A 17163-nucleotide genomic window follows, 5' to 3' on the forward strand; every position below is an offset into this window, starting at 1 on the left:
ACACGTCGACACGTCGCAAATGTCGATTTATGCTAGGTTTTAAAATTAGCGGTTATCGTATTTTCTCTTTCCTCTAAGGCCTATACATTGGCCAATGTTGTAAGAAAGAGTTGGTGAATTTCTTTGGGAATTGAAGTTTCTTCTTCTAAAAGGAAGTTTACCCTAGTTGTCTCTCTTCTAAGCCACCGCTGCTGCCTCTTACCGCCGCCACTGTCGTGGAGAGAAGCCGACCTGCTTATGCATTGCCGCAACCCGCACCCGTTGCGAGCACAACTGTCAGCCCACGTCCGCCATGCGTAGGGCTGCCAGCCCACGCCCGCCGCGTGCAGTCTGCCTGCTCGCGCCCACCGCGCATAGGGCCTTTCACCCGCACCCGCCGCGCGGAAGCTGCACACCCCTGCCCGCCGTGCGTTGGGACACCTGCCCTCACCTGTCGCGCATAGGTGGCATGTCCGCACCCGCCGCACGCAGGGCCGCCCTTCCGCGCCTGCCGCGCGCAGGCCGCCTGCCCACGCCCACTGCGTAGGGCCCCCCGCCCGCAGCCACTGTGCACAGGTTGCATGCCCGTGCTCATTACGCGCAGCGCCGCCTGCTCGCGCCAACCACGTGGAAACCGCCCGCTTGTGCCCGCCATGCGCAAAGTCGCACGCCTGTGCCGCCGCACGCAGGGTCGCCTACCCGTGCCCGACGCACGCAAGCTGTCCGCCTATGCCCATCGCAAGCAGATCACCCACTCGCGCACGCTGTGCGTACGATCGACCGCCCTCGCCCACCTGTCACTGTCCGTGCTATGCCGTGATTCCTGCTCCGCTGACTCCACAATGTCCCTGTTCGCTGTCGCCACACCAAGAATAACCTGCATCGCAACGGCGTATTGGTCTAGTGCCGAGGTTAATTCTACCCTCGTTGGTGACAATGTTCTTCCTCGTGTTCCTCGATTGTTTTTCCACCGCCATCAGATTAGTTGATTTGGCTTTTGAATCTTCTCGGGATTAGTTGATTAGGCCTTTGAATCTTCTCATGATCGACCATTTGATTTATTGAAATTATCACTTTGTTTTAACCACGGTGGTTGAAAGACAGTACTCCCACCCTCCATCGAGGAAAAGGGCTGCACCATCAGTATTTACACCGGACTTAACACTCTGAATTCGATTGTGTGGATTGTAGTGTGATTTATCCTACCCAAGTCAAACTAGGCTTCCCTACCCAGTCAATCCTATTATCCTGCATTTCCTATCATCCAGCATCACATCCGGCATTTCCTACCATTATGCATCATATAAAATACTCATAAGTAATCAAACTGATTGACTTCATTGAAGTCAATGAAGTTAGTGAAAAATAATCATAATGGGAAAATTTGGAATTTCTAGCTAATGCATAAATATTTGGTTAATTCAAATAGTAACATGACAAAGTAAAAATTAATAATACTAAAAAAATCTAAAATATATGGAAATAAATGTTCATTTATCATGTTATCAGACACATAACCCTCAACTCTAGAATATTTAATCATTTTATGAGTGGCATATCATTGGATCACATAGCTTAGATATATGAATTTTGCTGAATTCTTAGTTTTGGGATATCAAATCTAGAAAAGTGGCTTTCCATGTTCTAGCTAGGGTTTAAGTGAAAGGAAATATTAAATAAATTGGTTATATTTTCCTATAACATTTAATGTTCAATGTGATATAAGGCATAAAAGAGACTTCTTCATAGTTGTGATATATGCAGACTTTGTAGTCATTTATCTATGTTTTGCAGACATGGATTTTACACAAATGACCTTACATATCTAGAGTATTGCAGTTAAACAAGGAACAACACATCCCAGGAGCGGCCTCAAGGACATAAAAGGACAGATGATGACCGTTATGGATGAAACTCTGATGTACAGTTTATCATGTCTCCGATCCCATCACATGTCCATAGGTTGTAAAAAATCAATTACACTTATGTCACACATCATGGTCTCTGATGTCCGGTCCTTAGTCCACCACCAGATGATGCCTAATCGCACCGGAGTGTTCTTCATGTTTATCTTTATCCCTCATTCTCCTCTGTCTTATTTTCTCTTTCTCTTCCCTCTCTTGTGACTCTCTCTCTCCATGTTATCTCCTGTTTCATATTTCTCTTCATATTTCTCTTCACTCTCTTTTTCTCCTGTTTTGGTCTTGTGATCCAACTTATCTCTCTTGGTCTCTCTCTCTTTGTCGGTCTGTCTATCTTTCTCTTGTATGTCCGTTTATCTTTCTGTCCTATCTCTCTTTATCTTTCTCTCGTCTGCCAGTTTCTCTTTCTCGCCTCTCTCTCTATCTTTTTATTGTCTGTCAGTTTCTCTTTCTCTGCTCTCTTTCGATCGATTTCTCTCTCTTCCTCTCAACCATCTCTATTTCTCTCCTCTCTATAGGTCTCTCTCTCTCTCAGTGTTTCTTCTCCCTGTTCCTCTTTCTTATCTCTGTTTGTCTACTAAAGTTTCTTGAAAACAAGTACACGAGAATTGCAAATTTCCCATAGACTCCTCATATTGATAGAGAGGATCAAAGAAGAAAGATATAACATAAACTCTCTAATATGATATAAAACATTTATTGGGGAATAAGTATTCTGCTATGTATTCTTTCATATTGTGAAGGGTATCAAGCAACTAATGAAAACGTAAACTATGGAAACTGATATCAGAAAAAAATCAATAAACATCTAGTAAAATTAATGTGTTATCTTGAGCTATCAATCGTAAGTCACTGATTTAGCATCATCAACAATGTCTCCCTTGATGTTGACTTTTTGCTTCACCAACAATCTTTTTCCTCTTGTTTTTCATGTCGTATCTTTTAACTATTTTGTGTGATCCATGCTCTCAAAGCTCTTTCACATAGCTGGTGTTTCTTTTGATTTTCCTGTTAATTTGTTCCCTCTGGTCTGGGCTTATCTCACCATCTTTTTCATCTTGTTCTGTCTTTCTGTATCAGTTCTCACTCTTGCATCAGCTCTTTTCAGTTTTAATGATGTGGGCACCTCCATTCATACCCTTGCATCAACCAATGGACACTCAGCCTATTTGAATCCTCTTCAAAGACCCTCTGACCTCTCATCTTTAACTCCTAGGCATTTCCTGGTAGGCTATCTAGCATGCATAATCAGCCACTATGGCTTGAGTCTAGCATGTTAAACACCCTTGTGCCAACTTTGTACACATTCTCATGCGGACACTCTTGGTTGCTTCAAACACTGTCCTCTCTCTTCCTGCTCGATCCTTACAAACATGCTGGCCCTCTCCTTAGGGGGCGTTATGGCCTTTTATTTCAGGCATGTCATATACTTCACTATTCAAGGTACCACCATCTCTCGGTGCATACTTCTTCTATAGCTTCTTCCTTTTTTTCTTGCTTTAACTTCTTACCAAGTCTTCTCACACATCTGGCTTCATGGAGACCTTTTAACCAGAACATCTCAGCACAACAACATCATAAAAAGCACAATCCTCATGACCCAAACTTCATGGAATTGAAATAAACCTTGATTTCTTTGTAGCACAAATGACACAACCAACATTCAAAAAACATGGCTCTGATACATATTGTTTGGATTTCTTCATAGAGAGGACATAAAAGTTTAAAAAATTGCTATATATGTGATAAAGTTAATTAATAAGGTCAACCCAATAAATATTACAAGGTTGTTCAATTTATTAACTAGACTAATACATGGATTTAGAAGGCCACACACACACAAGGTTTTTTGGATGTTGATAGATATACACAAACTCTAGCAAATTTTTAATAATTGTTACAAGGATAGAGACATTGATGGAAATTTCCTTAGAAAGTTTAAATAGAAAGAAACACCTTTTTTGACACCATACGAGGCAATTTGATTGGCCCTCTTTTTTGTCTTCCTAGTCCCTGAGATATGCTTCTACTGGGACTAGATAGAGATGAAATCTGATTTTAAGAAACAGAGTTTGTGGAGAGAAGAGGAGATCCAATTCTCTGAAGATCAGGTGGATACCTCTAAATTCCGGACATTTGAATGGCTTTAAGATGAGCACTTGAAAATCAATGGAGCAATTCGTTCAAATGTGATGTTTTGGTTTTTATATGTTTTTAGTTTTCAGATCTGTGTTTAATTTTATATTCTTCTGCAAAATTGAGTATGGATTATGTGGATCAGAGCCCCATAATTTCTTAACAACCCATCTAGGACTCTATAGGACCATCGTGTCAATGATTTCCAATACTTTGTCATGTCATATGTCACTGTCACGATGCTCTAAAATGCCATCCATCATCCTTATGTCACCTGTCACCAATATTTCATCACATCAACTGTCACGCTTTTGTCACAATGACAAATGATGTGATGGATCATGTTTGGTTTTCCCAACATCTAAATACATTCTAAGCCTAGTTTGTCTCTATGCATAATGATACCAGTGTTATCAAAAATAGGGTTTAAATCTTATAAAGTTTACTTAAAAATATTTTCAAATTTATTAAATCTAAAATTATGTTTCAGGTTGAGAATGGCGTGCCAATGAGTTTGCTGTTTATGTACAATAATTTAAGGGGACCTATGGGAGTATTTTGATTAACAATGAGTTTCATGTAAAAAAAATATTGGGAGAAATTAATTGTAAATCCTGGTTCATGACCTATTTGTTGTAGGTAGATAGGTGCTTCCTAATTTTCATGAAAAATAATATTTCTGAGATATTATTTTGTGTTATTTTTGTGATGTCTACTTTACTTAAGTATTTCAATTACTATGATTTATTACTTTGTGCATTATAATGTGTATGTTTTTGCTTCATGCAATAATGTTATCCATTATCTAGTCTACAAATGATAACCTTATTGTATAAATTGTTTGTACCGGTGTGAAATTTGGTTTTCCACCAGTACGTGATGTTCCACTATTGTTTTTTGCAACACTAGGGTTTGGATGGTGATTAGAAAATACGAGTGGTTTTGTGCTTTCATTGGTGTGTTGACTTGTTTATGGTCCTTCCATGGAGGTAATTTATATTTTTTAGGTGTACCTTACGTATTAAGTACTATCTAACCATTCACATATGCTATTGATTTCCACTTGTGTATTTACGTAAAATATGGATCTATGCAAGTTCACATGTTTTGTGAAGAAGGGGAGGGGTCAAATTTATTTCTCTTGTGAAACTATTATCCAGTAGGATTGAGTTCGTTATGGTAATTCCCTTAGTATTTAGGTGTGAATTTTTATGCTTTATTATAAAAGGGAAGTGATATTGTGAATTATTGTAAGAATATCTTATGCAAATACCACCTATATATGTTTAAAGAACAAGGGACATATTTCTAATATGTATCTCCATTTAGTTATTTATTTTGAAAAAAAAACTGCATTAATCTGAATTCAGGTATTTTTCGAGGAAATATTTACTCCAATATAGATAATGCAAGCCCCTGATATGGAATGATTTTGTCCAAGATGCATTGTGCTGAAAGAACTGGGAATTTAGCCCTTCGAAACCTACCTAGACTAGGATAAGAATGCATTATTTATAGGAAAATAAGTGGTACACTCAATAAACGTTCTTGCATCAGACTTTCTTAATTTCTACACATGTTGCTCCATTCTTCTCAAAATATGTTCTTTTTATATATATTATGATCATATGCGTTTCAATGTAAAGCATTCACAGGATATGGATCTAGAACAACTTTTAATTTGGTTAGTTCCTGGAGATGAATCACACGTCCTGGTATCCTTTACTGTTTTTTTTATTTTATTATTTCACTATTTTCAATCCATATTTTAGTGATTAGTTTACAGGTAAAATTAAAATTATGAATAACCATGAGATTGTAAATTAGTACGTATTTATGTTCCCACGGTATTGGGCCATGCATCTGACTTGGCCATACAAGACATGTCTATGGTCCAAGGGTCATGTCTAGTTGATAAGTCCAAATTCAAGGGTTTAATGTCGTTGATTCAATCCAGACTTCACCAAAAATATTTATAGAAATTTTCCACTTAAATACTCTATAATTAATATAGGGCGAGGAAGGGGTCGATCTACAGAGAGACCGAAGTTTAATTTTAGAATTTTTCTTAAGCATGGAATGAAGTAAATGAGTTTAAAGTTATAAATATAATTTATGGGATTTTTATGGATTTTTACTTAATTTATATAGTTTTATTTGATTTCAATATAAGCAGAAATACAAAGGAAAACACTAAAAACATTTTATACTAATTTTTCTAATTTTATTTAAACTCAATAAATAGGAAATTTACTTTTATAGATTTTCTAGAATTAAATTTATATCAAAACCTCTAGAAATAATAAAAATGAGTGTTAGATATTTTTTAAGAACTATTTTGAATGATAAATTACTAGAAATTGATTACATTAGTTTTATGGGTTTCTTCAGATTTTTTAAAATTTTTTAAAAAACCGAAAACAATTAAATTATACTATTGAAATACATTGACCACTTAATGCTTCCTCTCAAGTCTGCATCCTTATATTTTTCCTGGATGTGGTGTTTCTCGACGCAAAAAAAAGAATATTGATGCAGGACATCGTCAAGACGTTGTCCAGTCGATTGCGAGACAATGCTTGGATACCTAGATGATGTTGGACATCGTCAATGATGTCGTCCGAAGGGTAATTCCCTAATGGGATATGTAACTACGTGATGCAATGAACTTTAGGTGGATGTACATGCAGACCTCGACTCGTGAGGTTTGCCGAGCTCCGAGCTCTTGGTGGGGGACCGGTGACGGGACGGTGACCTCCTGACCCTCGTCATAGCGATGGCGGTGACTATGACATCGAACGGACTGTTTTTGTTGGCGCTCGCACGTAACAGATGGGCTCGACCCATACCTGGGAATTCACTCAAGTCGTAGTTTTTGATATATAATAATTTGTCACCTAACTAACCCAAGAGCGGTGGAGGGCAGCCGAAAATATACTGAAAGACGTACCTCGTTAGTGGCGTCGTCAGTCATCGGTGTCTTCGTTGGTGCGTGGGCCGGGGGGGTAGGAAGGTAGAGGCATGCCATTTATGAGCATGACTTGGCTCAACTGGCGCTGGTGTCGCACCGTAGGAGCAGGATATCAAAGAGCAGAGGGGAGAATGAGGGATAGAGATGGTCCGCCCCGAAGTGACTCAAGCACTCGGTCGAGTATCGTGGGTGACCTTGAGGCGGGTTGGCGCAAGCGGACTTCAGCGATAGATGCGAGCGACAGCCGGTGGCTCGCTAGTGGTAAGACAGCGCAATGGCCTAGGGGCGCAGTGAGCACTACGGTTTGAGGCGGTGCACAACATAGCAAATGGTGCGCAACACGGGCGTTCAGGCTGCTCGACCAATGTTGCGGCAAACCAAGGGATCAGGGCCGGACGGCCGGTGATAACATGCACTTTTAGTGCCTTATATGATCATATTTACAAGTTTCTCTGCATTAAATTACTCATCTTTTCATGTTATCAAGCTTAAAATGATTAAATTTATTTTTACAATGCCTTTCTGCATTTTCTGCATTTTTAGGGATTTGTCTAACCATATATTCTGAAGGAACATTATTTTTGAGACATAATATGTTTTTTTTGTAATTTGTCGACGTTGAAGTTGGAAATATATGATTTTTTTGAGTCAAAATATATATTTATATGTATTTTTTTTAACTTTTATTTTAATTAATATGAATTTTTAATTGTTATGTATATATATATTGAGCTTTTTTTAAGTTTGTGCACCACTATCGCCGTTCAATTCATCAAACGGTGATAAATCAAAGCTCTTTAAGATGATTGGCACTGACCAATCATTAGTTGAGTCAATGATTGGCGTCAGCCAATCATTTACTAGGCAATCATCAGTTCGCGATTCACGAAGCGATGATTGCATTTGTAGATAATAAAAAGGCATTTTATTTTTTCTGTGCAGGGTCACGTGGGCAAACCAAAAAAAGGGTGTCATTTTTTTGTAATAAATGCAGGCATGGGTCGAGGGCGAAAGGTCAGAAATCACGTTTATGCCATAATTGTATTCGTCCTCTGTTGGTAGGTTGGCGAGCAACATAGCCGCACCATGTGAAGCCACGTGTACATGTGGCCCGTGCGAGGTGACGTGGCGTTCAAGTGGCTTCCGATGAGGGGAAGGAAAAAAAGGATGCCATGCAAACGTGGCTCGCGCAAACGCGGCCCCACATCAGCTGCGAGGAATGTCCCTTTATTCTTTACTTTGTCTCTCTTTTCTTCCATTTTTTTGGTCTTTTTGTCTCCTTCCCAAAAGCACGTGTGGATCACTATAAAATTCATCTTGAAGTTGCTTCCTACTTTTGTGGGCTGATTGAAAGATAGTGAGTTTTGAGATCAATGATGAGTGTTCTTGGTGTCCTGAGTGTGTGGGAAGAAGCATTGGGGAAGAGGGAGAGCTTACTGGCACTCGTAAATTACTGTGATCCAGGCAGAACAAAAGGATCGAAGGTAAGTGTCTTTGCCTTATGTTGTCTCTTTTCTCTCACTAAAGTAAACATAATTAGGGTATATAATCATACTTGCACTCTCATTTTACTCTGTTTTCATCCTCGCCACTGGACCAGTACTAATTCATCCACTATCCTCGTTCATACCGTCGTTCATAGTCATATCCATCACAATCACTTACACTTCTCTTTAAGTTAAATTAGCCTTTTTTTATTGGCAAAAACATTGTGCCGGGTACGTCCAACCATGAAGTTAAGCCCGTAGACCGATCAAACCGTGCCCTGGATGCTACCCAGGCGGGATTGTTTATATATATAAAGGGGATTGTTTATCAGCATTTTTAGGCATGGAGCGAGCATAAATATCCCAATTACATTCAGATCCCACTCGTCGACACCCATGTGCAAGAAAGGGAGAAGATACATAAGTGATACCTGGCAGGTGCTCTGAGAAGGTCGCTCATGCTGGTCTGTCTCCGGAACCCCCCGCGGTGGTGATGATGCATGGAGTGTGTGGAGCTCTCCCCACCATCGATAAGTGTCATAGATGCGGTGCGTGGCGGGGATATCAATACAGCGGGAGAGCGAGTGCTCCACCTCTCGCGCTTCATGCAAGATGCCAACCGTGGGGGCAAATCTCCTGGAGATGTACGCATGCAAGCAAGAGTATGGGGAGCCAACATAGCAGAGTCGATGCACAGAGTGCAGTCCAACCCGCCATCTGCAGATGTCAGTGTTGAGGCGTTCGACAAATTGGACGATCAGGCGAGAGTCGATGCGTGGAGTTAAATTAACCTATAACTTACGTATTTTTTATCGATATCACTAGCTCACGTACTCGAATCTTGTTTTCATCAATCCTCGCATTGATCATCATTAGTATAAAAAAGTAATTCCTTAATCATCGTTCCTTATGGAGAAGATACATACTCATCACTAACTAAGTATTTTTAAGTCGGTTAAATATATTTTTATCGAATAATCTCAATCACCAACTATGAATTTGAACCCTAAAAATGAGATTATCAGACAGCATCGCAGGTAGTGCCGTGATGAGGTGGCACTAGCGTTGGGTCACCGCTTGAGGTGTAATGCGTAGACGGGCGAGAATGTTAGTGTTAGCACAGTTCGTGGGCACAAGGCGGCTTACTATGTTGCGCACAAGTGCAACAGTTGCAACATTGCAAGATGCAGAGATTGTGGCACTCTCACTAGTGGCAGCAGCACACATGCTGTATTCGCAGCATTAGTGCCAAGACCAGCATAGCAGGTCTGTGTCCCCCTTGGCGCGGACTAGTACGATCACTCGGGTCATCCGTAGTTGGCGTGGGATTGTGGGTGGTCGTCAACAACAAAGTCTCTGTGAGAATGACACTCTCGCAGTGAACTGTCATGACATAGGACCCTATCGTCCATCGTACAAGTTCGACCAGGTGCACTATAATGCCCGCGATCAACGCATGCATAATCGGTGTAGGTGGGCACGTTGACTGGCTGCTACTATGGTAGCGGGCGACTGATGGTGTGGTTGCACCTGGCCCTCGCGGTGGATGCCAACCGAGCGGGGGAGTATCTTAGCACACAAGGGACAGGAGCAGACTTGGTGCCACCGGTTTGGGCTTGCACCAGAGCTCTAGAGACGCAGTCTCGCCATGGCGGTAGCGTTGGGGCGCGCGTCGATTCCTCTTCCCTCGCATGTTCTTCAGCCCCTCTACCTCCCTCTTTTCTTCTCCTCTTGCGAGGCCAAGAAGATAAACGACAACTTCAATTTGATAACTCCTGGTCTAAGGATTTAGGGCGCCACCGTGTGACCTTTTATAGGGGCACAAGTGCCCTTAAAAAGGGGGGGGCTCTTATACATAGAACCGCCTTTTTAGTAAAAAAAAAATGTGTTCGACACTTACATTAACGATATAGGACGACACAATAGGCAACGACACAAACACGTACACGGCGCGATGAATACTGACTAGACGAGAACAAAAACAGAAAAGGAAGAAGGCAAAAATAAATCAAGACATGATAAAGATACAACTGTGATTTTACCCGCGATACTCAAATCCGGGTGTCTCCATTGACGCCTTGCCGTATCGGTCGGCTGGGTGCCAACCAGCGCGTTGTCCATGATAATGATGGTGACTCCGTTGACATCTCCAATGGAGCAAGCTGGCGCGCTCCATCAAATATATTGAATGAAAACTTCAACAAACTTAGATCAAGCATATTGAACAATCTGGATTGTGAAAATTTCTTGTCCTGCTGGCCAGCCACTTTCTAGAGCACGTCTAGAATGAGGGAGAAAAAAAGTAGTTATACATAGGAAGAATTTCTAAAATACCATTTTGGGAATTTTCTATTCTCTTTTCTTGCCATTTTGCCACTTTTTCTTAATGGTTTGAGAGTTGTTTTTTGTGATTTTCAGCTTAGTTATTTTTAAAGGTGTTTGAAAGTGCAATAAGTAGGTCAGGTCATTGCCCATCTCCCTCTGCTTGCTCTTTTTGAGGCCCACAACACCATTTGATCAGTTCAAACCCATTTGTAAAATCAATTAGCTCCAAAAAATTCTCCAACTGCTGAAGAATCATGTCTTCTCATTCCTGTAAATTTCTGGACATGTGGAACTTTAAAATACTCATCAAAAATAAAACTGCACGACTTCAAAGAAGTCAAAGAGGTTAGTTAAAATATTCAGTTAATTCAAATAATAACATGATAAATTCCAGGTTCATAAGACAAAAATCATCTCAAATGTATGAAAATAACCATGCATATATCATCTTATCATTTAGGTAGGGAAGTAAGTGTATTATAGAAATTATTATGATGTGTAGTCCTGGATATATTCTTTCAAGATTTGATATAGTTTATCCAATTATGGTCATTAGTTTTACATTTAAAAGGTAAGTGTGTCAATGGTATAGTTTTGCGTTGTCTATGGTATTCTTTGATTACTTTGTGATAATGTTGTTTTTGTTTGATTAAATTTGTTTCCTTAAAGTCTGCACATCAACTAGGTATGACTATGGACTGCCTACTTGGGCTCATCGTGGCTCACTTGTTCTTTCTATTTTTACTTTTATCTTTCTAAGTTTTTATTCAACCTGTAATTATCGGTTTTTAAAGATTTTATTTGTGGCCAAGTATTAAGGTGTTTGAATAATGCAGAATTTATTATCACCGACATCAGATTCAATTTCTATCGTAGTCTATATGTTTTAGTATATATATTTATATTCCGGCTTATTGACTTCTACATGATTTTTAACCTCCTCTGAGTGGCATCACCTTCTGATGGCGCGGCGTAGCCTGAGCCCCCAGAAATGTCTTCGTAGACGTCACCATCGTCGTCGACATCACTGCCGGTTCGCGTTCAGCCCGCCCGACAAGCCAAGACCATCGCTGTTGTAGAACACAAATTCTACTAGCCCTCGCTGAAGCGCAACGTCGGCAACATCGTTGCCCAATACTGCGTTTGTTCCTTGGCCAAGCAGGTCAAGAAGAGCGCCAGGTTATACACCCCGCTAATGATGCACAAGCATCCCTGGGATGACATCACTATGGACTTTGTCTTAGGACTTCCCTGAACAGCACGACGACACGACTCCGTCATGGTCGTCGTCGACAGGTTTTCAAAGATGGCGCACTTCGTGCCGTGCGCAAAGACATTTGATGCCATGCAAGTTTCACAATTATTCTTCTGAGAGATTGTTTGCCTCCACGGCCTACCAATTGTGGAGTCTCCTCGGCATGAATCTCAAGCTTTCGACTGCCTACCACCCTCAGACGGATGGTCAGACGAAGGTAGTCAATCGAAGTTTGGGCAACCTGCTTCTGTCCCGCGTGGGCAAAACCATCGCGAAATGGGATTTGACAATCCCTCGCGCCGAATTCGCATATAACTCCTCGGTGAACCGAACCATCGGGATGAGTCCTTTTGAGATCACCTATGGCCAGGCCCCTCGTGGCCCACTAGACTTAGCACCCGTAGACCCTCATGTTAGGATATCAAAGGACGGTCTTGCATTCACCCAGCACGTTTCCGCATTGCATCAGCATATCCATGATAGGATCACAAGACAAAATGCATTGTACAAGCAAGCTGTCGACTTGCACCGCCGTCCCCGAGTCTTCGATGTGAGAGACCTAGTGATGGTTAGGCTTAGGCTGGAGAGATACTCTTCCGAAACGACTACCAAACTACATGCTTGTAGAGCCAGCTCGTTCTCGATCCTCCGATGGGTGGACGAAAACGCCTACGTCATCGAGATTCCTCCTACGTGAGGAATAAGCTCCACGTTCAACGTGGTGGATTTGGCTCTGTACCGGACCCCTTCTCACCCCCTCAGCCCAGCCTCTCTTGACCCAATCAGTGTGAGTGAGCTTGCTGCGAGCACTCCCCCACTTGTTTCGCCCGATTGGCATGAGGCAATTGACTATGTACTGCAGGAGATAATTGACTATGTAGGGAAGGAAGTATCGAGGAGGTTCTTGGTGCGGTGGCTGGGACGAATCAGCATGGACGACGCTTGGATATTGGAGGAGGAGCTCCGCTGCCTTCGACCGGATCTACTCCAGCCGCTGCCCTTCATCCCACCTAACTCTCCGGACTCAAGTTCTTCCGACCCCAGGAGGATTGATGGTGCAGCGCAGCCGGAGCCTCCAGATACGTCTTCGGAGACGTCACCATCATCATCGACATCACCGCTGGTTCACATTCAGCCCACCTGGCAAGCCAACATGATGGTACATACATCCGGATTCAAGTATCCCGGGTAACGGGCTCGTTATCTTTTTTGTGTTTCTTTCCTTTCCTTGTTTTTATCTCTCGTTCCCCGTCTTTTATTCTCATCTTATTCATTGTAGTGAGGGGAATCCAATCTATAAGAAATTCCCCTCCACCACCATTGAAGGCAAAGACCATTCCCTCTTATCTCCTTTTCTTTCCTCAGCGTTCTCTTTTCTTCCTTTTGGTTTTTCTTTCTTCCCTTTTCTTCTATTTTCTTTTGTGGGCTTAGGCCTGTTATGTTAAGGCCCATCAAATTCCCCCCCTATAAAACGGACACGATGGCGCCCTAAAAACTCACCCTTCATATTTCGGACTAAGTATTTTCTTCATCGTGAATTGTTGAGAAGAAAAGGAGGGTCGTCGCCCACGATCGAGAAAGGAGAGAAGAGGAAGGAGGAGGAAGAGAAGGATAAGAGAAGGGGAAGGAGGAAGCCGCATCACCTACCGCCACCGGCCGCCGCTCTCCAAACTGCTCGTGCACCGCCGTCCTTCGTGCGTATGCGTGGTCTCAAAGAGCTGTCTACCGCCGCCAGGCCAAATGTCGCTGCCTGCGCGCAATGCCGAAGCACTTCCACGGTCATCACCCCGCACGCCAGCACGGATACGCAGCTACCACATGCTCGTTGCAGCATTTTTGCGGCCGTTGCCCCGCACGCCAGCGCGTAGACGCCACTGCCGCGCGCACGCTGTGGCGCTTTTGCGGCCCTCGCTCCACTCCCTAGCTTTTGGATGCCACGACCCTCGCTCGTGAGTCTTGCCGCGTCGTTGTCTCCATCTTGTTTGCTTAAGCTCAAACATCCTTCTTTCGCAGAACCCTGCAACATCATCATTTGCCTGTCGGACCGCGCACACCAACGCGGCGAGGCTGCTAACCACCGCTGCCCGTACTCTCTAGAACTCCGGCGACATCTCATTGCACTCACTCACTCCCGTGCTGTGGTTGTGCCCACGGCCAGCTAGCGACGCTAGTGACCTTTGCACCGACGTTGTCACCCTACGTCTGCCCATCTCTTGCGCTAGCAGACTTCTACCCCCATTCCCCTCTGACTCGTGGGTCGCCCGACGCCTGCACCTGTCAACCCGCCTGGCAACCGTGCTAGACCCGACGACGTCACCGTCGCCGTACGTGTGGACGTACAAAGTGCCCGTCATCGAGTTCCAGCCGCCGACACCTACACTACTGTGCCAGGCCGAACGCATAGAGTCAAGATGGGCGATAACAGAACCCGCCAAGGTACGTTCATTCTGCCACATCTCTTATTTCCATCAGTGCTTAGTCGAACTGCCTCCACCGCACTCGGGTTAGACGTAGGTGAGCGGGGCAGGACGAGTGAAGACTTGCGATTCTCTAGTGTCTTACCTGTTTGGTATGATTCGGGCTTGCCCGTCTTGTGTGAGCACAACCCGGCGGGAAAACATCTCATTGGGCATTGTACCATCCTTAACCCTCTCCTTGAACGAGGTTTGAGAAGTCTGACCTCCCACCACCGGGCGACCCCGTCAGAGTCCCGGAAATCGGAATCCATTTATAGTCAGCGCTTGCACGTACCACACGTAGACACATTTTTGTATTTCATTGTAGTCCCTAACCGTTAGGATTCACTGTAGGACGACGCCCCTGGGCGTAGTCCAATACCGTCATCTACTTATCGATACCGAGTCAACACGCTTGGTGACGACCGGATGACGTCCCGACGACTTCCGGCATCACCTTCATTAGCCCATGCAGTTTTTTTAGGTTGCCTTAAGATTTTGTTAGAGTCCTAATTAAAGCGGACATGATACTTTGAAAACTAGCGCATAACACACATATTTAATTGTGTTGTTAGCTATTAAGTTTACAATATATAATTTATAATGCTCCTTTTTTAATTATAGAAAATAAAGGATGAGAAAGAGGTCGATCACAAGGATGCTAATATATATGCAATTCTGATTTTAGCCCCCCCTTAAACTAATTAAAGTTGATTTAACTTAAGAATTACTTCTAGGGTTTTTTTTTGTGATTTTCAGAATAAAATGAGAATTTTATATATTTTCAATTTTCAATTATAAAGTTTATGAACCAAAACTACAATGAAATCTTTCAGGAAAAATCAATATTAATTTGCAAACATCAATGATGTTAGATTTTCAAAGAATGAAAATATCAGAATTGGAAATTCAAGTTTTTTGGATGCATATGAACGAATTTGTTTTTCAAATTTTAGGGAGAGATAAGGTAGATAGGGAATTGAGTTATAAGACAACAAACTTGAAATTTAGAGAGAAAATGCAAAGAGTAGTCTAAAGATCAAATATAGAGATAAAGAGAAGAGCGATCGGAGTAAACTTGATTGCAAGGGCTGTTTCATATGGACCTAAGAATATAAAATTGTAATGGAGATAACAAACATATCGAATAAGTTAACAATGCTTGGATCTTGATTCTGAATGCAAATTAGTGCTCATATATATTTAAAATCCTCCTAGGACATGAATGTGCAGCCCATGCTTTGGCATTTTAGTAAAAATCAAGAAGCAAATTGAAGAGTCAAGAAGGAACAAACAGATTAGATCAAAATCATCAAGCAGTTTTGACTTCTGAAGCATCAGCTGTGGGTTTCTGGCCATATAAGTGGGGGCGTGTTCCTCGGTGTTTTTTTCTGTCTTCCTATCATAAATTTTGTATAGAGTGACAAAAGAGGAAACTGATCAATCTAATGATTGAATCTCAAGATATCATTATTTTAATTTTTGTTTAATCTCCATTGGATCTGTTTTGTCTCTCATCGTAGCAGGTGCCTCCTGGATCAGGATCCCTAATTTGAGTCATTAATATTGATTTCCTTGTTTTCTCTGCCATACCATGTTTGGTCGCCAGGTGTCATAAATGTTTCAGAGAGGGAGAGAATAATAGAGAAACAAAAAATGATGAAAATAACATTAAGCACCATTGTATTTTAGATGTTAGAACCCCAAGGGTGCAGTCTACTACATCAAAAGGTACCAGGTGGGGGGCTGACATTAAAAAGAAAAGCATAACTGAATTAAATGCCTTGAAAAAAGCAGAAAACACATTTCTGCACTTCTGAAAATTATTTCCTGAGGATTCAACTGTCCACAAATTCTGAGAAAATGCAGAAACTTGGGGAACAGTAATCAATGCCTTTTATATTAAAAAAATATTTTACGGACCGAAAAATTTTTTTTCTTAGTGAAGTTAATTTCTGAAAATTCTAAAAAATAACAAAAAAACTGAAAAAAAATCATACAAAATGCCATATTGATTAGTTTCATCCATGACGACATGTAAATATGAACATTTCAATGCAAAATGTTGTGTAATATGTGTGATATTTCTTGGGTAATCTGCATATTTAATGGGACCTTTTGCTTTATGCATAATATTGAAATCTTAACATTATTTATGTATATACTAAAGACTCTTAAAGTTATAATGATTATGAATCATATACCAAGAACCCAGCACCAGAATTTGCTATGATTATTATAATAACTGAGTCAAATCCATTTACGAGGAGGAAGTTCAATGATTTCCCAAGAAATGATTTTGAAATTATTTGAGTTTTATGTATTTTGATATTCAAGTACACTAGCTACAAAGGAATCATACATATTTTCATTTTTTGCATTAAAGGTGAAAGGATTTTGAATGGATGTACCATTATGATATTACACATGATGCTTATTCATAGATTATGTATGAATCAGAAACTACTATTTCAAACTTTAAATTTTATCCAAACAGCATAGGAAGTCAGAGGTGAGTTCTAGTAAGTACATTTGGGCATTTAAATGACATTCTTAAGTGATCCTTTTACGTGGAACCCTGGAACTATGTGTAGCGTAATGCTGCCAAGAAATGTTATGATTCCAATTGGGC

General features: G+C 41.4%; 1 long non-coding RNA gene across 1 annotated transcript; it reads left to right on the forward strand.

Annotated features, from left to right (window-relative positions):
* The first annotated feature begins 13576 nt into the window (after positions 1-13576).
* Positions 13577-16043, forward strand: LOC144701275 (uncharacterized). Its single transcript, XR_013580983.1, has 2 exons — positions 13577-14024; positions 14089-16043. It is a non-coding gene; the product is annotated as an uncharacterized LOC144701275 (long non-coding RNA).
* The last annotated feature ends 1120 nt before the right edge of the window (positions 16044-17163 follow it).

The sequence above is a fragment of the Wolffia australiana genome, chromosome 3 (assembly GCF_029677425.1).
Source record: "Wolffia australiana isolate 7733 chromosome 3, ASM2967742v1".
Taxonomy (NCBI): Eukaryota; Viridiplantae; Streptophyta; class Magnoliopsida; order Alismatales; family Araceae; genus Wolffia; species Wolffia australiana.